Source organism: Lissotriton vulgaris, chromosome 9 (genome assembly GCF_964263255.1).
Source record: "Lissotriton vulgaris chromosome 9, aLisVul1.2, whole genome shotgun sequence".
Lineage (NCBI taxonomy): Eukaryota > Metazoa > Chordata > Amphibia > Caudata > Salamandridae > Lissotriton > Lissotriton vulgaris.
This window is the reverse complement of record NC_141697.1, coordinates 105,409,766-105,435,096: the sequence shown is the minus strand read 5'-3', so window position 1 is coordinate 105,435,096 and position 25,331 is coordinate 105,409,766.

The window sequence follows — 25,331 nt, the reverse complement described above, 5'->3', positions numbered from 1 at the left end:
GAGGGACTTCGAGCACACTTAGCAGCAGAGCAACTCAGATGGAAATCGTATCGGCAATACGAAAATAAAAACAGACAGCCTTTCCTTTCCCGCAATTCCCTCTGACATTCCAGAATATTCTCTCTCTTAAGCATCCACTGTGGTAGCATGCTGCATATAGTCCCACTAGCCGTTTACTCCCCTCATTAAAGTACCTAGAATTCTAGAGTTGTTTTTCATTTTGTCAACACAGACACACCCTTTTGGCAAGACCGCATCAACAGTCCTCCCACGTCCAAAGTCGGCTGCATCTGTTGCTTTCCCTATTGTTGAAAATTCATGCCTTAATCCTATTTCACTTTATTCATGAAAAGGTCACCCCGAGTGAAACGAACGGGACGCGATAGCTACCCCACGGATGAATACGGCTTAAACGTCTGCTGTAGAACATGCAAACAGCAAGCTGGCAACCTCGGGAAGTACGATGGAAGATTATTATTACTACAATAAATACAATGACTTCAATTCATAAAGGGGTTGCAGCGACTTAGTCTTGCAGTACTCACTCTTGCGTTGGTCCTGGATTCCAGGAGTAAGACAGAGAACTATGGGAGTAAGTCACCTACAAATATCTTTCTGAATAGCCCACGATGAGTTTATATGGACCTTGCTAAGACATATTTTGCAGTTTCATAGTGTAGCACATACTATATGCTATTATTACTCAATTGAAAGAAAGTCCGTTTCTAGACCTCAGATGGATGAAAGAGAGCGTAACACAGCCATTCTGGAATTCAAAGCTGTAATTTACAGATTACAAAGATTTCAGCAGAAGGGGCACGATTAGTAATGCTTTTTTTAAAAGTAGGTGCATCTTTCTCCAATCTTAGATGTGATTTACTTAGAATTACCAGGAGTAAGACTTGCTTACTCATGGTTTCCGGAAGAAAGCACATCCTACTCTTCAAAAGGACTCTCAAAAAATAATTTATAAATCAGGCTTGGATATTCTGTTGTAAATCACGTCTAATATAACTACTCATAGACACAGCTTTGTGAATTGTGCCTTGAGTATTCAATTTCACAGGAACGAAGATGGCTTTTGTCAACTCCGCTCAGGAGCTCCTGTATATTACCTCACCCTCACCCTCACTCACCCTCAACACCTCACTCACCCTCACCCTCAACACCTCACCCTCAACCTCAACCCCTCACCCTCACTCACCCTCACCCTCACTCACCCTCACCCTCACTCTCACTCACCCTCAACCCCTCACCCTCAACCCCTCACCCTCACTCACCCTCACTCACTCACCCTTAACCCCTCACCCTCAACCCCTCACCCTCAACCCCTCACCCTCAACCCCTCACCCTCAACCCCTCACCCTCAACCCCTCACCCTCAACCCCTCACTCACCCTCACTCACCCTCACTCACCCTCAACCCCTCACCCTCACTCACCCTCAACCCCTCAAACTCACCCTCACTCACCCTCAACCCCTCACCCACCCTCACCCTCACTCACCCTGACCATCACTCACCCTCAACCCCTCACTCACCCTCAACCTCTCACTCACCCTCACTCTCACTCATCCTCACTCACCCTCAACCCCTCACCCTCACTCACCCTCACTCACCCTCACTCACCCTCAACCCCTCACCCTCACTCACCCTCACCCTCACTCACCCTCAACCCCTCACCCTCAACCCCTCACCCTCAACCCCTCACCCTCAACCCCTCACTCACCCTCACTCTCACTCATCCTCACTCTCACTCATCCTCACTCACCCTCAACCCCTCACCCTCACTCACCCTCACTCACCCTCAACCCCTCACCCTCACTCACTCACCCTCAACCCCTCACCCTCAACCCCTCACCCTCAACCCCTCACTCACCCTCACTCTCACTCATCCTCACTCAACCACCCTCAACCTCACTCACCCTCAACCCCTCACCCTCACTCACTCACCCTCAACCCCTCCCCCTCAAACCCTCACCCTCACTCACCCACCCTCAACCCCTCACCCTCACTCACTCACCCTCAACCCCTCACCCTCACTCACTCACCCTCACTCACCCTCAACCCCTCCCCCTCGACCCCTCCCCCTCAACCCCTCACCCTCACCCTCACTCACCCTCACTCACCCTCAACCCCTCACCCACCCTCACCCTCACTCACCCTGACCATCACTCACCCTCAACCCCTCACTCACCCTCAACCCCTCACTCACCCTCAACCCCTCACTCACCCTCAACCCCTCACTCACCCTCACTCTCACTCATCCTCACTCACCCTCAACCCCTCACCCTCACTCACCCTCACTCACCCTCACTCACCCTCACCCTCACTCACCCTCAACCCCTCACCCTCAACCCCTCACCCTCAACCCCTCACTCACCCTCACTCTCACTCATCCTCACTCACCCTCAACCCCTCACCCTCACTCACCCTCACTCACCCTCACTCACCCTCAACCCCTCACCCTAACTCACTCACCCTCAACCCCTCACCCTCAACCCCTCACTCACCCTCACTCTCACTCATCCTCACTCAACCACCCTCAACCTCACTCACCCTCAACCCCTCACCCTCAACCCCTCACCCTCAACCCCTCACCCTCAAACCCTCACCCTCACTCACTCACCCTCAACCCCTCCCCCTCAACCCCTCACTCACCCTCAACCCCTCACTCACCCTCAACCCCTCACTCACCCTTAACCCCTCACCCTCAACCCCTCACTCACCCTCACTCTCACTCATCCTCACTCACCCTCAACCCCTCACCCTCACTCACCCTCACTCACCCTCAACCCCTCACCCTCACTCACCCTCAACCCCTCACCTTCAACCCCTCACTCACCCTCACTCTCACTCACCCTCACTCAGCCTCAACTACTCCCCCTCACCCTCACTCACCCAAAACCCCTCACTCACCCTCACCCTCACTCACCCGCAACACCTCACTCACCCTCACCCTCACTCACCCTCACTCACCCTCACCCTCACCCTCACTCACCCTCAACACCTCACCCTCAACCCCTCACCCTCACTCACCCTCACTCACCCTCACTCACCCACACTCACCCTCACTCACCCTCACTCACCCTCACTCACCCTCACCCTCAACCCCTCACCCTCACTCACCCACCCTCACCCTCACTCACACTCACTCACACTCACTCACACTCACCCTCACACAGTGCAATAGTTATCAGACCATTTCAGTTAGAGCTTTTAGAAATGTTTATGGCTTTTTTTATTTGTAATACTTTAGCATTGGCTACAGGAAACAAAAATGCTAAACATTTACAAAAAAAACCCATAAACAATTCTAAAAGCACTAACTCTAATGGTGGTATGCACCTGTTACAACGCATTCGTTACTCCGCACTACCATTACAACGCGACTTTTATAACGCATACCATTACAACGCATTGCGCTGGGGGGCGCTATAGGATAGGGAATAAGTATAATTTACTATCCAACACCTTCCCTAGGGTCCACGGGGACTGGAGTTAGAATAGTAAATTATACTTACCACTATCCAGCACCCCAAAGCGCTATGCGTTGTAATGGTATGCTTTGTAATGGTCGCGTTGTAATGGTAGGTAGTTGTAACGGTATGCGGAGTAACGTCATACATCCCTAATGGTGCGAGACCTATTGCATTTCCAATGCTTGTTTATTGTAATTTCTATTTATAGAGCGCATTATCACCAACGGTCTCTAAGCACTGTGAAAGGATTCTGCTTTGGTCCTGGTGGGAGTAGGGTAGGTTACCCTGTGCCGCATGCCTCCTGGAAGAGTAAGGTCTTGAGTTTTTTCCTGAACGGAAGTAAAGAGTGTTCCTTTTGTATGTTGTCGGGCAGCTTGTTCCAGATTTGCGGGATGCTGGTGGAGAAAGCTCTTCCTCCGAGGGAGGACAGACGGGAAAGGGGCAAACCAGCAAACTGGCCTCTGAAAAGCGGAGCTTTGTGCTTGGGATGTCGTTAGCTAGGCTGTTCTTGATGTAGCTGGGGGCCTGGCCAAAGATGGCTCTGTGTGTAATGCAAAGGCTTTTGAAATTCGTCCTCTGCCTGATCGGAAGACAATGTAACTGGCGTAGGAGAGGCGTGGCGTGCGTTTGTCTGGACACTCTAAAGACCAGTCTGGCCGCATCGTTCATTATTATCTGAAGTCTTGCCAGTAATTTTCCTGGGAGCCCCAGGTAGAGGGAGTTTCCATAATCTAATCTTGGTATTATTAGTGCTGATACCACTAGTCTAAGGGTGTCAAAAATGAGAAGGGGGGCCAGCTTCCGCAACTGTCTCAGTAAACCTGAGCAGGTGCCCACTATTGCTGACACCTGTTGGGTCATGGACAGTTTGGCGTCAATTTTGATACCAAGGCTTTTTACCGCCATGGCCGGCTCGGGGTATTTGCCTAGCCTTAAACATGCATATGCCTTAACCACGCATATACCTTGACCACGCTTGCCTTAACCATGCTTGCCTTAACTACACATATGTGTGGCTAAGGCAGTGTGCGGTCTAGATGCTGGGATGGGCGGGCACAGTAAGAGAAAGGATCGGAAGAGGACGTGGACAGATAAGTGGGGCTGGTGCCCGGTTTCGGGGGAAGGGGTTACGTTTCAGGGTTGCAGGGTAGGTCTTATAGTTCAGGGTTGGGGGCTGTTTTCAGGGTTGGGTTGTTTTTTGTGCTCTAGGGCGGTCGGGTAGTTTTTAGGGCTTGGGGGTTGGGTAGTTTTTATGGCTCAGGGTAGTCAGGGGTAGTTTTAAGGGCTCAAGGGCGGGTATTTTTTAGGACTCATGTAGTTTTTAGGGCTCAGGAAGGGGCAGGGATAGATTTTAGGGCTCAGGGTGTAGTCGGAGTCGGAGTCGTTTTTTTAGGGCTCAGGGGATTAAGGGTACTTTCTAGGGCTCAGGGAAGGTGGCTTTGGCTGTGATCTTTACCTTTTCTTAAAAAAAAATGGAGGAGTGACCAGTGTAGTGTAGACTGGGTGGTGTATGTAAGAATGATGATCGTAGGCATCAGGATTATTCACTTCTTCTTTATTGAAGTAAAAGGTACATAACAGCGACACCGACCACAGCAACCTCCACCCTCATCCTTCAGCAACCGACTCTCTCTGTCCCTTACATTCTCTCCAAGCATTCATTCCACACATTCCACACGTGCACACACAAACACGCGCTAACACACACACAAGACATACCATGCGCACAACACTACATATGCAACCAATACCACAGTGTACACATGCTAAGGTGTACCCTGCCCTCGCCTACTCAAATATCCAAAATCACAAATTGTGATTTGTTTCAAAAGTGTGTTCTTCTCCACGATCTTGGAAAAAAACTAGAAGCGCTCAGATTACGGGCTTCATGGGCATCCCCGTTCCTGCGGTCAATCTCTGCCACCATTTGTGGAATGAGAAAAGTGGCAACTCCCTTAGCAGTGAACCTGTCGGAAGCCTGGATCTGTTTGAAACATGTAGACCTATATGTATATATTTTTTAAAATCACTACACGACTTTTTTCGACACCACAGGCTACCTAATTAGGCAAAGGTGTCTCACATTATTTTATCCATTGTCCAATCACTCCAGAATAAACTCTACGAGTGAGTAGTATTGCGACGACTTTTTAAATAACTCTCCTTTACTCCTAGCACATATAAAATCAAATACCAGCTCCACTGTAGTCAGGTGTCGAAGCACACCCGGATGGAACTCGGCTATCCGGGTGGGACCCCGATGATGAAGCATGTCACCAACTGGGTTGGTGAGTGAGGGGACTTCTAAAGACAAAGGATGTCCCCGATAGGGATGCAAGACATGCACCTTGATACCTTACTGAATAGTGGTATCAGATACACTCAGGGGACACTCCTCCATTTGTTTTGAACATTAGAATAAGGGGATCAGGAGTTCCCTCCCGACCTTTATGGTCTATTACCCTTTCTCTCTCCCTTTTGGTTTATTGATGTGATCTTTACCTCACATCACTATACCAGTCATGCCTTTACCACAAAATTGCGTGGTAAAGGCATGCATGGTAAAATAATGCGTTGTTCTGACGCATTCGTTGTTTAGGCAGCGTAGTAGAGGCACACTTGGTTTAACCATGCATGCCTCTGTCATACAACCATGTAGCTGTGTTGTTTTTGCCTGCAAACTGGTAGAAAGTGCTATTCTTGCATGAGCAACATTTAACTCTCACATTAGATGGATGTTAAGAACCTTTTTTTATTCTTAAAACAACAGGAACCAGATACATACGTTTACATTTTAACAATAATACCCACACATCGAAAACATTACCAACTACAGTTAGTACTCGAAGAATTTGTGAGAATTACCCAAAGCTCTCAAGAAAACACTATTGAAAATCTTATATCTTCATCTGCTTAGACATCCTACCGAGCAGAGCAATAGCCTAGTTAGTGCTCTGCAGTTACGACATACATGAGAATAACCAAGTCTTAGCAAAGCAGCACTATTCGTCCATTCATTGAACAATTCATACTTTAATCAGGAAGGTCGTTCATCCAGCATATCAGATGTGTTTTTACCTCTTTCCGACTAATGTAAATCACTCTGAAACACCAGCTCAATATACCCGTCCAAGGATGTATATGAAGAACTGGGATGTCAGGTTTTGAGACTGTACAACTGTGTCACGTGCAGAAGGTCAGGAAAGTTCCCTGTTTTGCCCCTTTCTCTCCAATACCCTGCATCCAGTTAGCTTATTTTGAAGTAAACAGACTTTATCCAGTGATGTAATTGCCCCAATACCACCTACCGCCTGATGACGTCACATACAGTGGCAGTGGCAGGAGGATGTGGCGTAGTTGCCAGAGCTGTCGTCGGGACCTGAGGATAGAGTGTCGGCGTTGAGGCAACATCCTGTGATTCTAGGCAAATAACTTAATCTCCCTGTGCACACACAGCACCCTCATGGGTGATAAGCCGCACTATATAAATCTACAAACTTAACTCAACCTGACTTTTCTACATGCTATCTTAATGACTTGGGCTCCTGTACGTTAGATAACATTCATATGAGGCACACACCCCCAGCTACATAAACTAGCAAATGCTAAGGGCCTCATTAGTGTCTGTTCTCTGCTCTGCAAGTAGCTACATCTATGCAGACTGTCAAAATGTCACTGTAAATCTGGGGTGGTAGTCGGCCACGCTTTTCACAAAAGCTTCTTATGTCACCGCGGGATAGGTGGGGCTGGCCTGTCCCAACCTTGTGGATTACTATTGGACCCTGCACCTTTGTTTCGCGGTGGAATGGAAGACGACAGAAAGTGAGAAGGTGTGGCTACATATGAATCGGGTGGTGACTGGGCAAACCATCTGGGATCTCACATGGCTTAATCGGGCGGCATGCTCTAGGAGTGCGTATATAGCGGTGCCCACTAGAATGGTTCTGCATATATGGGATAAGGTGGCGGAGCGCAGAGGTCTCACATCGTTTCCCTCGCCACATACCCCTCTGGAGGGGAATACGCTATTCCCGCCGGCCCATCGCACGCGCACCTTTGCTAACTGGGCGCAAGGGGGAAGTAGGGTATTCTGTGATCTATATGGGGGCGCTCAAGACCTTTGCCCAATGTAGAGAGGAGTTTCGCGTCCCACCGGAGGCGGGATTACAATACGCCCAGGTGCGGCACTGGGTATCCAGGAGCGAGATGCAGCAGGCAGCTACTCACGCCTTTACCCCCCTCGAGCGGCTGGTCCGTTCGTTTGACGAATCCAAGGAGCTGATATCTCGGATCTATCAGATCCTGCCACACCCACCTGCCTCGCCCTCCCACCCGTATCAACAGCAATGGCAGTCGACGTCCAATGCGGAAATTACGCCTGCGCAGTGGTGTCCGTTATGGCAGGATATCCCCAAAATCTACTGCAGTATCCCGCAGCGGGAGAATGCATATAAACTTATGACTCAAAGGTATTATACACCCCTGCGTTTGCACAGGATGTTTCCTGCGTCTTCTCCCCTGTGTTGGAGGTGTCTGAATGCATCTGGGGACTTCATTCATGTTTGGTGGCCGTGTTCATCGTTGACCCAGTTCTGGAAGGAGGTACTTAGCCACATTAAGGGGGTATTGGGGTTTCCTCTGACTGAGCCCACGAGCACGATTCTGTTGGGCATCAAGCCTGCTAGCCTGAAGGCGCTCACCCGGAGTGCCTGTATTCTGGCACTTCACAGCTCATAGCCTTATACTGGAAAAAAACTGAAGCTCCCCCAGTTGCCACCTGGTTTGTGCATTTATGGCATGTCATCGATATGGAACTCTTCACAGCATGGCTGCAAGCACGCGACACTCGCTTTAAGACTGTCTGGCAACCTCTGATTAGATATCTTTGTGCAGTTGGGCGTGCGTGTCACATGCCAACCAAACTTAGAGCGCTGCGCCTCTTTGAGGATGCTCTTGTCCCACCTGAGCCTGGTAGATTGCTCCCATTGTCGCATTGCTTGTTTGCTTAAGGCACCTCCTTGAACCTGGTTTTTGCCTGCATGTGTGGCGACATACACTCCCCCCCTGCCTGCACACACCATTCTTCACTTTTCTGTTCTGTCTTCTCTTTTTCTTATCCTTTCCAGTCTTACAGTTCTAATGCCTGTCTAGACATGTCTGTTGTCTTTGGGCCTGCTGCCTGTCTGATACAGCTGTGGATTTTCAGAGGTCTCGCTTCCTCCCACGCCCACTTGGTATCACCCTATGCATCATGCCATGCGGCCGGCTCCTCAGGGGTTGTAGGCGTAACGCTGTGTTCAGATTTGCTTCTTGTGGCGAATTCTTGTATCATCAAAGAAACACTTACTTACGCGGCCAGCCCTATATAGGGTTGTGGGCTCAACGCTGTATGTAACTGGACCTGTTTTCTGTGTTTATGTCTGAAAAATAAAATAGACTTGAAAACAAAATGTCACTGTAAGAGGAGGGGCCAAGCCTTGGAGATTTGTGCTGAGAACTGCCTGAGAGTCACTTCTGCTCCACCCCACCAAAATAAAAAAAAACTTACTGAGGCTGCTCAGATGTCCTAGGATGAGTTCAAACCCCTTAATGGATATCAGCTGCTCAGACCCTCCAGAGACAAGGTGAAAAGCCACTTAGTGCTGTCGTTTCCAGCTGGACTTCTCTTCCTCAGAGTGAAATGAGCTCTTCCCTGAGTAAGCCACTGCTGAGGGCTATCCCAGCTGTTTAAGCCGCAAATGATGACCTATATTGAGGAAGAGGGCCTTTAACAGCTGGCATGGATTGTGGAGAAGTGTGGCTCAGTGGTTAGAGGTGGCAGACCCGGAAGCTGAGATTGGCCGTGGACCAGGGTTCGATTCCCTGCCTCGGCGGGTCTCGGGCACAAAAATTCCACGGAGTTGACAATTCTCGCTCTGGTGCCTACTCGACTCATGGGATCACACTCTGCGACTCTGGGCAATAGCTTGCTTAATCTCCACTACGGCCCCTCGCGGCGGGATGCCTGGCTTTCATCTTGTGGATACCTGGCCGGGGTATCTCACAGGGGAATACCAGGACGGGTTCCCTAAGCAAGCGCCTAGAGACCCCTGGGTTATAGTGCGCTATATAAATCGAAACACATTTACATTTACATGGCCTGCTGTAGAAGAGCAATACATTCCGCCCACTGAGATAGATTGTTCTGCATTAAAAAGCGAGAAACAGAAAGTCAAACATTGAAATGTTGGAAGAGAAGGCTAATACCAGCCGTTATTGGCCATCAGCCACTTTGTTCTCTTCAATGGAGCTTTCAAAATTCCAAAGTTCCAATTAAGAAATACTACCCAAGGAGGAGGGCACTCCCAGGAGATATTAAGCAATGTGGAGTAAGAGGGTCCGGACGTGAAGTTGAGGGCTCTACTCTACCCCAGTTAATAAACTACCTATATGTGCCCACCCTCTTGGATGATATTGTACTTGTAAATCAGACCTTCAAAAATCAGGGTGAAATTCGTGAAATTGAATGTTAGATGGTGTATTTGTCCTGGGCATATTTAGGTTTATGGTTAAAAGAAGCATTCAAGTTGATTTTTTGGGTGATAAGGTTCCTCCAGTTTTGTCCTGGTGAAATGCCTTGTAGATGGAGTCACAAAAAGGAACAAATTGAAAGGGTGTTAACAGATTTTTGTAAATATAAATCATTTATTTGTGGCATAATACAAATTTTTGGAATTGTGGTAAGATCGAATGTGATTTTTCCCTGTGAAAAATGTTGATCTCCTGCTGCTATTTGATGAACTGTATTGACGATAAATGGTTTCTCTCATGCTTTTCTCATAAAAGGTATGGAAGGTGCATCAGAATATAAAGTAAGATCGTACGTTTTATAAATTCACAAGCATCTTCCTCCTCAGCCATGTGAGAAAAAAGTCTGACATGCTGATTAAAAAGTATGACAACAGCAAACGTCTATCATGTTAATCCCCAATGTTCTACTGCAGAGTCATCAGAGAGTTCTAATGAACAACTAGAGCGTTGCTACTAAATAATCATGACAAAGGGCCAGATGTAGGCGGCCCAATACCGGTCGGTAACTGCCGAAGTTACCGAATTTCAGCCGTTACCAACCGGTATTGGGCATTTGGGATGTAGGTGGCCTAAATTGCAAATTCGGTAATTTACCGATTCGGGTTTTAAGGAATCGGTAAATTACCGATTGCTTAAAATATCGAATCGGTAAATTACCAAATTTGCAATGTAGGGAGCACTCAAATTAGTGCTTTTCCCATTTTAGGATTCGTTATTTACCACCAACTATAAGTTGGTGATAAATAAGGAATACCTTTGAAAATGCAAATCAACGCATTTTCAAAGGTGCCATGTGGCAGACATACATGCCCTTAGGGCATGTATGTGTGCCACGTGTGCACCCATACACAATACACAATTGAGGGGTGCAACAGGGTGTCAAAGTGACACCCTGCCACCCTTCAATGTTTTCCCCCTTTTACCAAATCAGTATTTACTGATTCAGGTAATTGCCATTCATTCCTATGGGCCTCCAGTACCGATTCAGTAATTTTAACGAAAAATTACCTACATCCCATTTACCTATTCTTAAATACCGATTCGGTAAAATTCAGTATTTAAGAATAGGTAAATTGAGATTACCTACATCTGGCCCAAAGTGAGGTAAAGTGCAATGTTGCTGGAATCAGAGGTCTAGAGTTAAAATATTACCTAGGAGGAGACTGCAGTAAATGAACACAATCAGGGGTTACATTTGTCATTGAAATTATGTCTAAAGCTCTATGAATCTAAAATGAGAACAAATTTTCTAAAAATTCTCAATTTTTCCTAATCATGTCAAAACTTTGTACTTCCAACACAAGCAGCAGTCTGTCAGCTTACTCCTCAGTCATGTACTTTTGCTTCACCATAGAGCTCTAATGAACAACTAAAGTCCTAACAATCTGTTTTCAAGACAACAATGAGGACTCCTGGCAGCCATTTTGCAGGAAAAGGATATGCTGAATTTATAGCCTTTCCTGTAAAGCAGGCTGAAGTAAACGCGCATTGAGGAATTAACTGCAGTGATGAAACCAGCTGGGTAAACAAATGTGAGAAGAAGTATGGGTTTTTAGTCATTTGAGATTTAATATATTTTTAAAGGTGCTAAAACTAATGTTAACATTGATGGTATTAATTTTGAAAGAAAATTGTGAAGTAACCTGTGTTTATTGGCTTAAGTCAACTTAGGCCTTCACAACCATCGTTATCGTGATGTTTCAATCTAACACGTGATCAGAGCTTCTGTTTATTCTGTGGAATAATAAAGCTGAAGAAATAAACTATTGTACCTGAGTTAGCAAAATGTATCTATCCCAGTACAAGAGAAACTGTCCCAGACTGAACCATTTACTATGTACCATTCCATGTGTTGAGAGCAGATTCTAATAACAACTGAATTCCATGTGTTTGAATCCTGAGAATAATTCCGATAGCATTCTGTTGCAACTGTTACTTCTTACTTAATTGCAATTGGTTATGAGCATCAGAACTATGTACTAATGTAGTAGACATGTGAAGCCTTTGTCTAAAATACAATAAAAAAGTGCGATTTTTAGACACATAAGGAGAAGACCCTTTCTATGCTAGATTTTAATTTGAACTTTGCTAAGCCATATGCTTATTGATTTTGATGCCTATGGATGCAAACATTGATGGCTCAGTTTTCTGTACTGTATATTCGAATTTACTAAGCAAAGCCTAAAACTAAGGCCCTTGCCTGTCATCCATTACAAGAAATGCGTTGCTCTTGCCTGCGAGGCTCTGCTATGTTGATAAACTAAGAGGGACGGATCCAGAGGGGAGCCCCACAGTCCAGTAGAGACTACACTGCTTCCCTAAGGTGCCAGTGCGATGGAAAGTAAATTAATGTATGGGTTGGCGCGCTGACACTAGTTAAAGAGAAAGATCCCTATTTAAGTTCAGCAAACCCGTCCACATCCATTTAGTCAGGGTACCCACCTTCTATCTCACTTAGTATGTCCACAATTATGAAGTAATCACATTTTGGTAGACACTGAAGATTGTTAAATCTTCCATTTAGTTGTATGTGAGGATAGATCTCAAATATATAATTAGTAAATTTGTGTGAACATTTGTAGTTAAACCCTCGGAAGGAATTACTGTTATCACATTTTTTATTCTTTTTTACTTTTTGCCCACTTCCTCTTGTCAAGTGTTGCATCTCCCTCAATGAATGTGCACTGGCTTCAAAATATTTTTTTATTGTGAGTTAATTATAAGAGGATGATAAACCAAATAAATACATGTTACCTACAAAAAAAATCTTCTATTATACCTCATAAACTACTACAATCAAAGATAATGAATGACATTTTTTTTAAAAATATCATAAATCTGACCAAACAACGACAATACCATTTTAAACGACAACTAAAACCGTCCCAGACCATACAATTTTCACAGACTAAAAACACTTTAAATATATTTTTATGATTTCAATGTATTTTATTGTTATTCAGGGATACAAAGTTATGGGAGAGGAAAAAAGGGGCAGGGTATAAACAGTCAAAACGATAAAGATACTTTTGGAACAAGAGTACACTCAAGAATAGAACCAAAAATAATCATCCGGTTATTGATCCAAACACATTTGTAATAATAGAGATATTAATTGAAGTAAACAGTGGGGGTAGAGGGAAGAAGAGGCGGGGGTATCAGGAGGGAGTAGAGGAGGGGGAGAGGAATAACATAAGGGCGCCCCAGAAAGAGAGAGAAGGAATAGAAGAAAGAGAGAGAGAGAGAGAGAGAGAGAGAGAGAGAGAGAGAGAGAGAGAGAGAGAGAGAGAGAGGAGAAAGAAGTCTAGAAAACAAGCAAATAGAAACATTTGCAACTGAATACATTAGAGGATGTTCTCACTATTACAATATAGGGAATTCTTGTTCACAGCGCCAAGTACACGGGGACACAATGGTTACATAGTATTTTATTCAGTCTGAGACAGCTAAACTCAGGCTTGAAAAAGTTACATTTCGTTCAGAACATTCAGCAAAGTCTTCAACTTGCTCTTGTGGAGTCTAGAATTATTTTTCTAGCACAAAGTGAAACATCAAAGATGATAACATAGTGTATGGCACCTGTTAGTTTTAGCCTGACTCACTTAAAACACGATATCTACATTTAGCGACATTAAACTTCTATAATTGTGCGTTCACATATCTGAGCCTGAATTCCTTATTCACTATATTAGTCTGGTTCTGTGCTCACAAAGTCCGGAATTGATCTTGAACACCTCCTTAGAGCTGCATTGACTACAAGCATGTAATAACATTTGGGGTCAGATCTGGGAAAGAACTGCAGAGTTCTGGCTTTCTATGTGTATCCTTATTCAGCAGCGGCCTGTGCAAGTAAGAGCGATTTCGACAGACGACCAGGGAAAAATATTTATTTATTTAATTTCCATTTGTGGTCGTCTGTCGAATTCCCCCCTCCAAACCTCCCAATCCAGCCCCACCGCTCTTACCTGCACAGGCCGCACCTGCCTTTATTTTGCCTGTTGTATCTAGTTTTATGTGTATTAATGTTTGTTTTGTGTTATAAGGTAAAGCACTGACTGGTCACTCAGTTATTATGAGATATTTGCCCACATGCATCAAGCATTTTTGGAGTCGCAAACGGTGCGATTCCTTAAAATCGTCCGTTTGCGATTCCAAAAATGATTTTTGAGATGCATCATTTGTTTTTGTTGAAAATCGCTATTTTTGCGATTTTCTAAAATGTGATTGCATTTAAGGAATCGCAAATTTGCGATTCCTTAAATGCAATGCATCATTCTTAAAAAATTTGCGATTTTACAAATTGCAAGTGCAAACAAATTACCACGAGGTTGAACCTTGTGGTAATTTGCGAACTTGTTTAAAAATTTACAAAAATGCATTTTTTAAACTGTTACGTTACAGACACACATGTCCTTATGGGTAAAAGTGCATTTCATGGGTGCAGGGGGGGGTCATTTGGACCCTCCCTCTCCACCCTTGAAATGGATTGATGAATTGCGATTTCAAATTGCGAATTCGCAATTCCCATTCGTTCCTATGGGCATTTTGGCCCATAGGAATGAATGGGAATTGCGAATTCGCAATTTGCAATTCGCATTTTTTATGCGATTCGGTAAAAATTGCGATTTTTACCGAATTGCGTAAAAAATTACAAAGTAATCATGCATAGGCTTTTGCAATTTCTAAATTGCGAATCGCTATTTTTCGCAATTTAGAAATCGCAAAAGCCGATATTGATGCATGTGGGCAATTGTGTGTTATAGTTCTCAGTGCCTAATCCTCATCACTTTCTGTTTCAACCTTGGGCTGCTTTGCCACAGTATGAGAGTCAAGGGGTTACTTGGCCATCTAGTCTGAGATCCAGGAGCGTGGTGTGCCAAGGAGACCAATGGTAAAGGTCACTAATGAAGCCCAGTAAACTCTAATTTCCCAGCGCCATTTGAACCGAGTCCCACAGACGTCGTGATAGTGGTACTAATTGAAGCCTGGCTCTCAAAAGTATACAAGTTGGAACCAGGCAGGTTTTTATCAATGTAGCTGATGATCTTGCAGTGACTTCTGAGAGGCGCCATTGATTTCTTCAACAAAAAACAAAGTTATGGAAGGACTATTTGAATGAATCTCAGCCACAGGTGATCTCTCAGGCCTCATCCCAGTCCATCGCATTGATAGGGACCAATGATTTCTTTTACTGTCAAATTGGAGATAACAGGTACTAGTGTGTGTCAATTGATACACTTGAGTATACAATGAAGCAAGCAGAGGGCTTGCAGGGAGATGGCCGCACGCTAGTGCAGCTCCGCTGATCCGGGACGAAAATCCGGCAATTAAGACTGCAGCCGGCACCGGCAATTATGCCATTTCTATGGAAAAAGGCATCAGAACATCGGCGCTATCGACCAACACCAAAATGAACTAACTGATGAGCCTTTAAATGTTTAAAATCGACTTTGCAGCCCATGAGATCTGAGATCACTCCGCAAACCAAGATGGTGTCTACCAGAGAACGAGCGACAAACTCTACCAACGCTGATCTGCCATCATCTCCCCTACTGTGAGTGCTCGATGAGCAGGTGAGTGCAGCACTCTTCAGGCCCTACGGACATCCAGCAACCTAGTCCTGCCTCATTTTATGACCCGCATTGGTTACACAGGGCGCTGAGTATACCACAATAGAAATGGCAACGCATATAACTTTATTGAGACACCGTGCTGAGCCACAATATCGGCGATCGCTACATCGTTGAGGTGTGGGCTGCAGAAAACACAACCGGAGACACAATCCACTACATCTCTGATCCGCAGTGAGGACAACAGAGTGAAGCACGCTGCTTGCCAGGAGCAGTAAGTGTCTTTATGCCTCAGTCTTCTGGATCAAACCGCACTGCAATCAGCTTTCGCGGCTCTCTGGCTGCAGGGCTCGCTATCTATGCGCCTTGGTACTGCTTTAGTTAGTTTTTTGGCTGCCTACTTGTACAGCATTATGCTGAAAACAATGCTGGACAGAAAAAAAAATGACAGGATGCGGAGCGGAGTGCAAACCCAAGATGGCGCCGCCGATCCTTCCTGCGAGGCACCCAGAGTACATCTAAGTCTCAGCCGCCACTGCGAGACCAGATACAAGGCGGAGGGGAAGGAATCCGAGCAGCGAGTGCAGTAAGAGAATAGTGGTGACTCTGCCGAGAGGCTTCCCCCTGCGATGCAGTGCACACATGGCTGAGGGGGCGTGTGGCCCCAGTGCACAGCTTCACGACAATGTGGCGCCTTGCCTGACTCAACGCACTAAGGAGGTGAGCGGGCCGGTAAATGAAGCGGAGCTGACTCATGAGTCCTAAGCTGGGTGGAGGGCTGGAAGTGGCGCCTGACCTCAAGATGGTGTCCAAGTGGCGGTCTCGCTCACGATAGGGGAACAATTAATATAGACAGGCTACTAGTCTGGGGGACAGACCCAGAAAGCCATAGATCTGAAGCATCTCTTCCATAAGTGCAAGGTGAAAAGGCTGATGCACATTGCGCAGCCACAAAGGTATACCACACGCCTGACCCTAAGATAGCCACCTCAGTCTGAACTTGGCAAGACCCCCATTGACTGGGCTCACGCCTGACAGCCACTATTCAGCATCAGCCTACACGAAGGGGCCGCAAAGTGGAGAGGGCGCTGCCCGCCCAAGAGAGGAAGGCCTACAACACAGCCATTATGCCACAGAAAGAAGCAGCATAAATGGTGTGGTGCCCAAGTGTGGAACTCGTGAGGGTGCAATAGCTCGGTGGCATGACCTGGTCACACAGACTACTTCTGGCTCAGGCGCTTCCAGCCTGGAGACACGGTGGGGCTCCCCCATGTACTGAACTTGATCCTAGATCTAGAAACTAAAGGCCTGAAGGCAAGAACTATGGGTTGTCCCACAATCTACAGACTTAGGCTAGCTGGAGGACGAAGCAGAGGGTGTTTTTCTCAATTACACCGGGACCAATGCCTTCGATTGAACTATGATGATGCCCCATGGGTGAAAAACCAAATCTGTTTGTAATTACAGCTGAACCTGAGTACCATTGGCAGTTACCCGGTGGAGCTGTCCTATGCAGCTATAGAGGAATCTGGCCATGATTCATCCTCTCAGCAGTCACCTACCCAGCCTGACATCGGACATTATTTTTAACGTGCTTCACGGTCTTGTCTATATTCCACTTTGACTGCTTGATTCCCCTGAAATCCCTTCCCCCCTCTGGCCTGCCTGACGCTATCTGCATTCCTTTTCCCCTGTTTACCTTTCTCACTCTACCTTCCATTCCACATAAGACGTTTCTGTCTTTGCTATGTAACCCGAAAATAACCTATGTTATCGTGTAATCTCATGTTTTTCTACTGTCTGCTCACACAGCATAGTCCGAACAACCTTGGCCGATGCCCAGTGGAGCTGTCCAATGCAGCTATTGAGGAGTCTGTCTAGGGTTTATCCCCTCGGCCATCACCTACCCAGCCGGACATCGGACATTGTTCTTAACGGTGCTTCACGGTCTTGTCTGTCTTTCACTTTGACTGCTTGTTTCCCCTGAAGTCCCTCCCCCCTCTGGTCTGCCTGATGCTACCTGCATTCTTTTTCCCCCTGTTTACCTCTCCCCCTCTAACTTCCATTCCACGTAAAACTTTTTGTCTTTGCTACGTAACGCGAAAATAACTTATGTCACCGTGTAATCACATGTTTTTCGACTGTCTGCTCTCACTGTGGAGTCCGAACAACCTTGGCTGATGCCCGGTGGAGCTGTCCTATGCAGCTATAGAGGAGTTTGGCCCTGTTTCACCCCTTTGGCCGTCACCTACCCAGCCGGAAATCTGACATTGTTTTCCTCGCCTCCCCATTATGTTTCCCTCCCTCTATCTTTCTCTTATGTCTATACTTGGAATCTGTAACTGAAGTAATTATGTAATCTTTAACTTGCTGATCCTCGTGTAAAGCACTCTGATACCTAAGGGTCCAGCAAGCGCTATCTAAAACTTTGCAAATATAGTAAATAAAATAAAATAAATAAATACATTTCCAGCCTGACGAGGCATGTGTTACATTCCAGCAAAAGCGGGCAGTTCAGAACAGTGTGAAATGCATTGTAATCAATGCGGCTGAAGCCTCATTCTATTTTTACACTATTGTACTCTTTACACATTAACTATTGCTTTCTTATTTATTTACTTAATGTATTTTTAGGTTGTTTTAACACTCGGGGGACAATTACAATGTCGGTCGGAGTTGCCTCTGACCGACACTGTTGCAGATTCGGGACCGACCTCCGGTCGGTGGTCCTGACCAGATGAATACGATGCGACCGCATACTGTGCGGTCGCATACTCCAATTTCTCTATGGGAGCTTGTGCTATGGCCGTAAACTGCACAACAGGGTACAGAGATTTACAGGGGGCACCATAGGTGGCCCACAACCGTAGGCCATGGAAGCAAGGGGGCCCTGCTAAGGGCCCCCAAAGTCACTTTCCGACAACATTTCCATGTCGAAAAGGCCGGCATGGAAAGAATGTCAAAAAAGGACATCGTAATCCCGATGGAGGAAACGCCGTCCTATTGGGATTACAGTGCGGTCTTCGATGGGCTCCTTGAGCCTATTGGAATCCAACCAGAATAACAGGCTGGTTTCAATTCCGACCACCTCAGTTGTAATTTGGCGGTCGGATTTGAAAACCGCGATGTCGGTCGGAAAGCCTCCGACCGCCGGTCGGAGGCTTTCCGACTGACATCATAATCGGCCCCTAAATGTTTTTGTGCCTCTTGTCATTACCAGATGAAGGAAAATCATTCTACTGACACAGATGTTCAGCTATGTCTACTGGTACTGGCCCTTTGTCTTATTTACAAAAATTCAAAAATATTGGGAGATGGGCCCACATTCTTCGTGTTATGATGCACCATATCTGTGATTGGAATGTACTGAATTTATAACCTGATTCATATTCAGACACGTCATTTGAAATTACATTTAAGGCTGTTCAATGGCTTACTAATTATGTGTACAGAGAACATAATCTTTTGTATAATTCTCTGAATCTATATTAGCCTTGGAAGCTGATAGTACATTAGTGAAAAGACGCAAACATATTGCGTTGTATTGTTTTGGTTCAGAGGGATAAGAAGTACTTAGAACATTGCCAGGCATAAGTCCAAGAGCAAGGAGATTTAAATTATTTTCAAGAAGCACTTATTGATATTAGAAGGGTGTTTTAAAACATGTGCTGGTGTTGCCTTGGAAACACATTCTATACTCGTGCACAGATATGTCGGGAAACGTTTGCTGAATTTTTGATTAATTTCAACCAGCTCAAGGTCACCTTGTGCAATCTGGAAATACATTCTAAAGATAGATGAGATTATTAGAATCCAACTAACGGGTAACACGGTGTACACCCTATATATCAAAAACAGAATATGAATGGTGAAAATTACATCTTTAATGTACATAGATCTGGAGTTAGGAATAGTAAATCTATGCTTCCATACATGCATTTACCATTCGATATTTTGTTCCTCAATATCCTTCCCTCAAAATGATTCTACCACAATATTATGAGGGGGGGGGGTCGATATCAGTAGTACACCCTAATAATCAGAAGAGCCAAAATATTATGGGGGGGCGACATTCAGTAGTACAACTGGTCAACAGTAATAATCATGAGAGTCAAGATAATATGGGGGTCGATATTCAGTAATAGAACTAGTTAACACTAATAATAGGGTGATTTATAAAATTATTTGATTCATGGGAGATCCTAATTTCTAAAACACTATTACTACTGCTAAGTTTTGTGCACATTCTTGGTCTTGGGTGAAGAGTGTTCATGTAGCAGAGGGAAAAGAAGAATGAAAAAGTGTTAACATTTTTCAACTGTGGTAGTTACACTTAGATAGCTGTGTTTAGGGTGTGTTCTGCAATGGGTAAGGGCTGAAAGATTTGTGGTAACACATGACATATTGCCAAAGTCAGAGGTATGAGGTGACAGTCCAAGGGAAGCCAGGGGATATGTAGAATGCCTATCAAGGACGTGCAGCAGAAAGTGGCTAACAAATATCATTTTGTGCTGGTACCTAAAGGAAATGATGATCATCAGAGTGACTTAGAAGACAGAGAAGGCCCCCAGGAATGTGCAGTAAAACGTTTTAGAAGTAATCTAAAACATACGGGAAGTTTTGGGACCTTTGGATAGTCATTACTTTGGAAACATGTGTAGTGAAATTAGAGAGAAGGAAGGGATGCAGCAGATCCCACAATTAGGCATGGAACTCCATTGATCTTAAAAGGTTATTTACAGCAAATCTAGCTGATAACCCATGGAATGCTTTAATGCAAATGGGAAATAGGGGGGAAATGTAAAACCAGTAAAATGTCTTTTTAACACTGAAATTTGAAAATGTCAGAACTCCTTTTAGATTGCCTCGGGGCAAGCAGGAGCTGCTGGGCCCAACCATAGAAGTTGAGGGCTTTACTCCTGCTCTCCCATGGCCCAACCTACTATGGTCCCTAAGCAACTGGGCCAAATACCCCTTCAGCAATCACTTTACTCTCGGTATCATGGGTCAGGCTGCCAAAGGCTTCTTCCATGAAAAAAGGAGTACTTATATATGAACACAAAGTAAATATGGCATACACAAATAATACACACAGTCCTCCTGAGGACAGTACTCTAGTGTTAGATAGGAAGGTCCCTGAGTCCCTCTTCCCTCTCTCTATTGGTAGTGGTTATTCCCCATTCACGATGTGTGACATTCAGGTTTGGCCCCACTAGAAGTCTGAGTCTAAGAGTCCCACTCCGACTCTTTCAAAGTTAAAAGTGTTCCTGGCTTATGGTGCTACAAGGAAGAACAAGTTCCCCTGTGCCCTTCGGCCCTGTGATCAGACTTACCCACTCTCTACTGGAGGCCAAGAGAGTATTCCCCTCTTGAACGGCATGCCAGTGGTGAGTAGCGCTTTTGGCATTGCATCGGCAGCATCTGGTCGTCCGCGGCGCTCCATCCAATGATGCATTGATTTCCCCCAATGTTTCTCAGGGACGATATTTGAGGTACCGATGTTTTAGTCAGGGCTCAGGTATTCCATGGCAGCCCAACTTTCTGGCATCAGCGAATTCAAGTGAGGACCCATGCTCTTCACTGTGGCCCCACTATACGGGTTGCTGACTTTACTTCGCAGACAGGCTACGGTCTGATTGGAAGCTCAGTAATGCACTCTTCACCAGGGCCCCCTCTGGCATGCAGTGTTGCTGACTTTAACCTGTACATGGGTTTCGATCCAATTGGTGCAGCAATGGCTAAGTTCACAGTGGCCCCCCTCTAGAATTCAGGGTTGTCGATGCAGTAGCTGTTACCTAATACCTCACTGAGGCATACACTCACCAGGATCCCCAACTGGACATCGCTCTCTCCAATCGCTCTTTCCTTCTTCACAGGGCACACTGGTCTTCGGAAGCAGGCAGGCACTGGTGCCCCCAGCTCCGGGGCAGATGATCTAGGATTTCCTTGGATGATGTCCCCTCAACCAGCTGGGAGACTGGTAGACCTTAGCCCACAGTATTGGTCACAAGTAGACGTTCTGCAGAGCTTCTCCTCTGCAACCTACAGCCTGGCTGGCTGCTTGGCAGTTGCCAAATTTGGGGTCTCATGCTCCCCTTCTTATAATCCATATCTAGACACAAAATGTGATTTAATGTTTGAGTCTTTGAAATGCAATCCAATAATCTGTCTGGGGAATCCTATACTTCCTCATGCTCCTCCATTCAGCCATGGGTATCCCAAAATGGTACCCAGAGTCTTTTATGTATTGTACCACTCACAGGCACACATACACCTAGCATACAATGCACATCACTACATACTAACTTGATATAGGCAAATAGTGAGTTAAGCACACAGCAGCAGAATTTTACATAAGTGGGGCTCACTTCAGTGACACATTTAAAAAGCCCTGTTTACTCCTACTGATCACTACACAGTATGTTGCCACCACCGGGCTTGTGCTACTTAACTCCTAGTAAAAGCAGTAGCCTTTCGTCACCAAGAGGGTAATGCTTTCAGGGCGAACGTCTGGTCCAACAAGAACAAGAACACAATCTGTGAGAAAGGCCTAAGTCATAGCGCACATGCATGATTCATGCTCCCCGTGACTAAAAAAATCAACACCGGGGATCCAGATATCATTGCAGCTTGGGCACTTTGGGAAGGGGTGCACATTTGTCATGTGAGGGACTTTTCCATCCTAAGAGACGCTCCTTCCCTTCCAGACTACCCAGGAGAAGCTCCTAATCTGAAAAGGTTGGGTGGTCAGATCAGTAAAACCAGCAGGAAAGTCCACCAGCATTCATGTGGCTTAATCCAGCTGTGCACCACTCCAAAATATAACCCTTGCAGAGAAATAGACCATCTCAGCATCTTGGGATTCTCTCCCTTCGCTTTCAAGCACTTCAATGGCTTATAATCTGTTTGCATCACAAACGTAGTGCCAACCAAATAAAGGCAGGCCCTTTTAGACCTCATAGCCTTAGGGTGGTCTTCCCCACCAACTGTTTCCATACCTCCTCTATTTTTCTTACCTTGTTTTGGTGGCTTTAGAACTCTGTGCACGTTACCACCGCTAACCAGTGCTAAAGTGCTTGTGCTTGCTCTCCTAAACATGGTAATGTTGCCTCATCCCCTATTGGCATTTTTAATTTACATGTAAGTTCCTAGAAAAGTGTACTACATGTTCTCAGGGCCTGTAAATTAAATGCTACTATTGACCCTGCAACACTCATTGTGCTACCCACTTACATAGCCCTCTAAACATGGCCTGAAGCTGCATTTTACACTTCAATTTCGACCTGGTAAAATAAACCTGTTGGCAGACCTAAACCTTTCCTTTTCTACATATAACTCACCCCTAAGGTAGGCCCTGGAAAAGTCAGAGAGAAGGGTGCAATGTATTTAAAAGGTAGGACATGTACTTTAAGTTTTGCATGGCCTGGTAGTGAAAAACTCCTAAATTAATTTTTCACAACTGCATAGCCTATTTCTTCCAAAGGATAACATTGGGATTATCTTAATACACTTTATGAATGTAATTCTCAATTGCGAGAAGATAACATTTTCAAGTTTGCTGTGGCTGGACTCACAATTTAAAATCACAATTTATGGTGAAGTCGGATTTTAAATTGCAATCCTAAAATTGCCACTTTTAGAAAGCTGATTTAAGAAGAAAGGGGTTGGGCCTCTTTATTGTCAGCCAGGCTAGGCCACTCTAAACTGGAAAAACACCAAAACAGAAGCAACGTAATGTGATCAAATCTCATTTCTTTTAATCCTCAATGGTATGAATTAGAACAATTAACTCATTCACTGTCAAATTGTCTATCAAACAGATACAAACAACACAGAAAACATGACATACATCTTTAAATGCATTTTTGGACAGTTACACAAAAAGTGCTACATATAATTAACAATACAAAAAACATGATTTGCACCAAGAACAAACAGCAGAATAAATCTGAGTTGTCACATTTTTCTAACCAACAGAGTTTGCGTGGGCCCACTAATGGTAAAGTGAAGCACCAGGAGTATTGATAAATCACTTTGTTCAACTAGGCTTTACCAAGGGACCTGAAATCAAAATCAATCAAAATGTCCATATGCAAAGGTTTCTTTAATGCCAAATTATTGCTACTAGCAGAAGACCTCTTAAGTGGTTCTGAGACTTGTCTACGCATTTCAAACCCCAATTTATTTGGGGGTTCTCATCAGGACATCAAACTGGGGGTCATTGAAATAAAAAAGGGGGGGAAACACTTTGAATACTATACACTTCTTTTATATGTAAAACAAAATAAAAGTAAAAATCTATGCACTCTACTCTAATAGCTTGAATCAGCTTAATTATCTCACTTATCTGATGGTATTGGGCCAAATTAGTTGGTCAAAATCTTGACTATCACAGCAAAACTTCTCTTTTGTAATTAAATACCTACAATAATATCAATGGTATATGATGAAGTAACTGGCAATAGATGTTTAACGCACCAACGTTCATGTGATTCTGATGTAAAAAAAACTCATGTTTTACCGTATTTTCAGGTTTATTTTATTCTTAGATGTATTTCTCCATCACCCTCACCAGCTCAAGGCAACAACATTCGGAGGCTCCGACGAGAAATAAATCTAAACAACAAATGATCGGTCATTTTAAAGAGCACATCGTAGCATCTTGCCTGTTAGAAAAAATACTCCATCTAGTTTGTGCTATTTTGGTTCTGAAACCAACGTGAAACTCATGGCTAGATAGAAGGAAGAACTGAGTCGTCTTCGGCCAAAAGCACAAGGATACATGGCAAGATGTATCAAACAGTTTTACCCATTCTGTGTCCAGTAGCGGCTCCTGGAGGGAGTGCTGCGGGGTGGGAGCAGTAAACTTCGGCATATGGCTGAACTGAGGTAAGTAAAGAAATAAATAAATAAAATGAATTACATTGCGCAAGCTGCATCGCCATTTGGCGTTGTAGCCCGCAGCACTCCCTCGAGGAGGCGCTACTGTCTGTGTCTATGGGAAAATGCGTTCATACATCTGACCCTAAATGTATTGGGCTGTGCTTTTTGACCTGTATCTTGTGGTGTGCGCTCTAGTCTACCGGCGTACACGCGATGACGCGTTACGCCGTAGGCTAGAGCGGATAGGCGCGCATGCGCACAAGAGCAATCAGGAAAGGCGCGAACGTTAGGAAACGGCAGTTGGCGACCGGAGCTTGCCATAGTTAGACGCTCGGCGCCCTTAGCTTATATCTTGCATGTAAATGAGAATAAACGGAGTTCTACAACATCACTGAGTCTGAGTGTCCTGTGGGGGGAGATACAAACATTACAGTGGCGACGAGGCTGAGATCCGGACACCACCAGGTGCAGTGGACGACGGCAAGAAAAAAAAAAACCCCCACAGCCCTCACCCACGAGCCAGCAAAGGCACAGGTCCTGCAAGGAAGAGCAAGGGCGTGGCAGCAGCGCAGCAGCACGGCCAGGAACAAAACACCAGCCTCACAAGCCAGGTTAGTGTGGCCCAAGACCCCAGGAGCCCCCAGGCAGCAACCTGGCAACCAAGGGAGACACCCCCAAGCCAGAGGAAGGGGGGAGGACAGCGCAGACAGCGCACACTACGAGGGACAATACCCCAGGTAGCCCAAGGGGCCAAGGTGACACGGCAGAGAGCGCAGGAGCGTCCGGTGAGCCTACCCAAAGGGCCCAGGAAGAAGGACCTAGAGGCGAA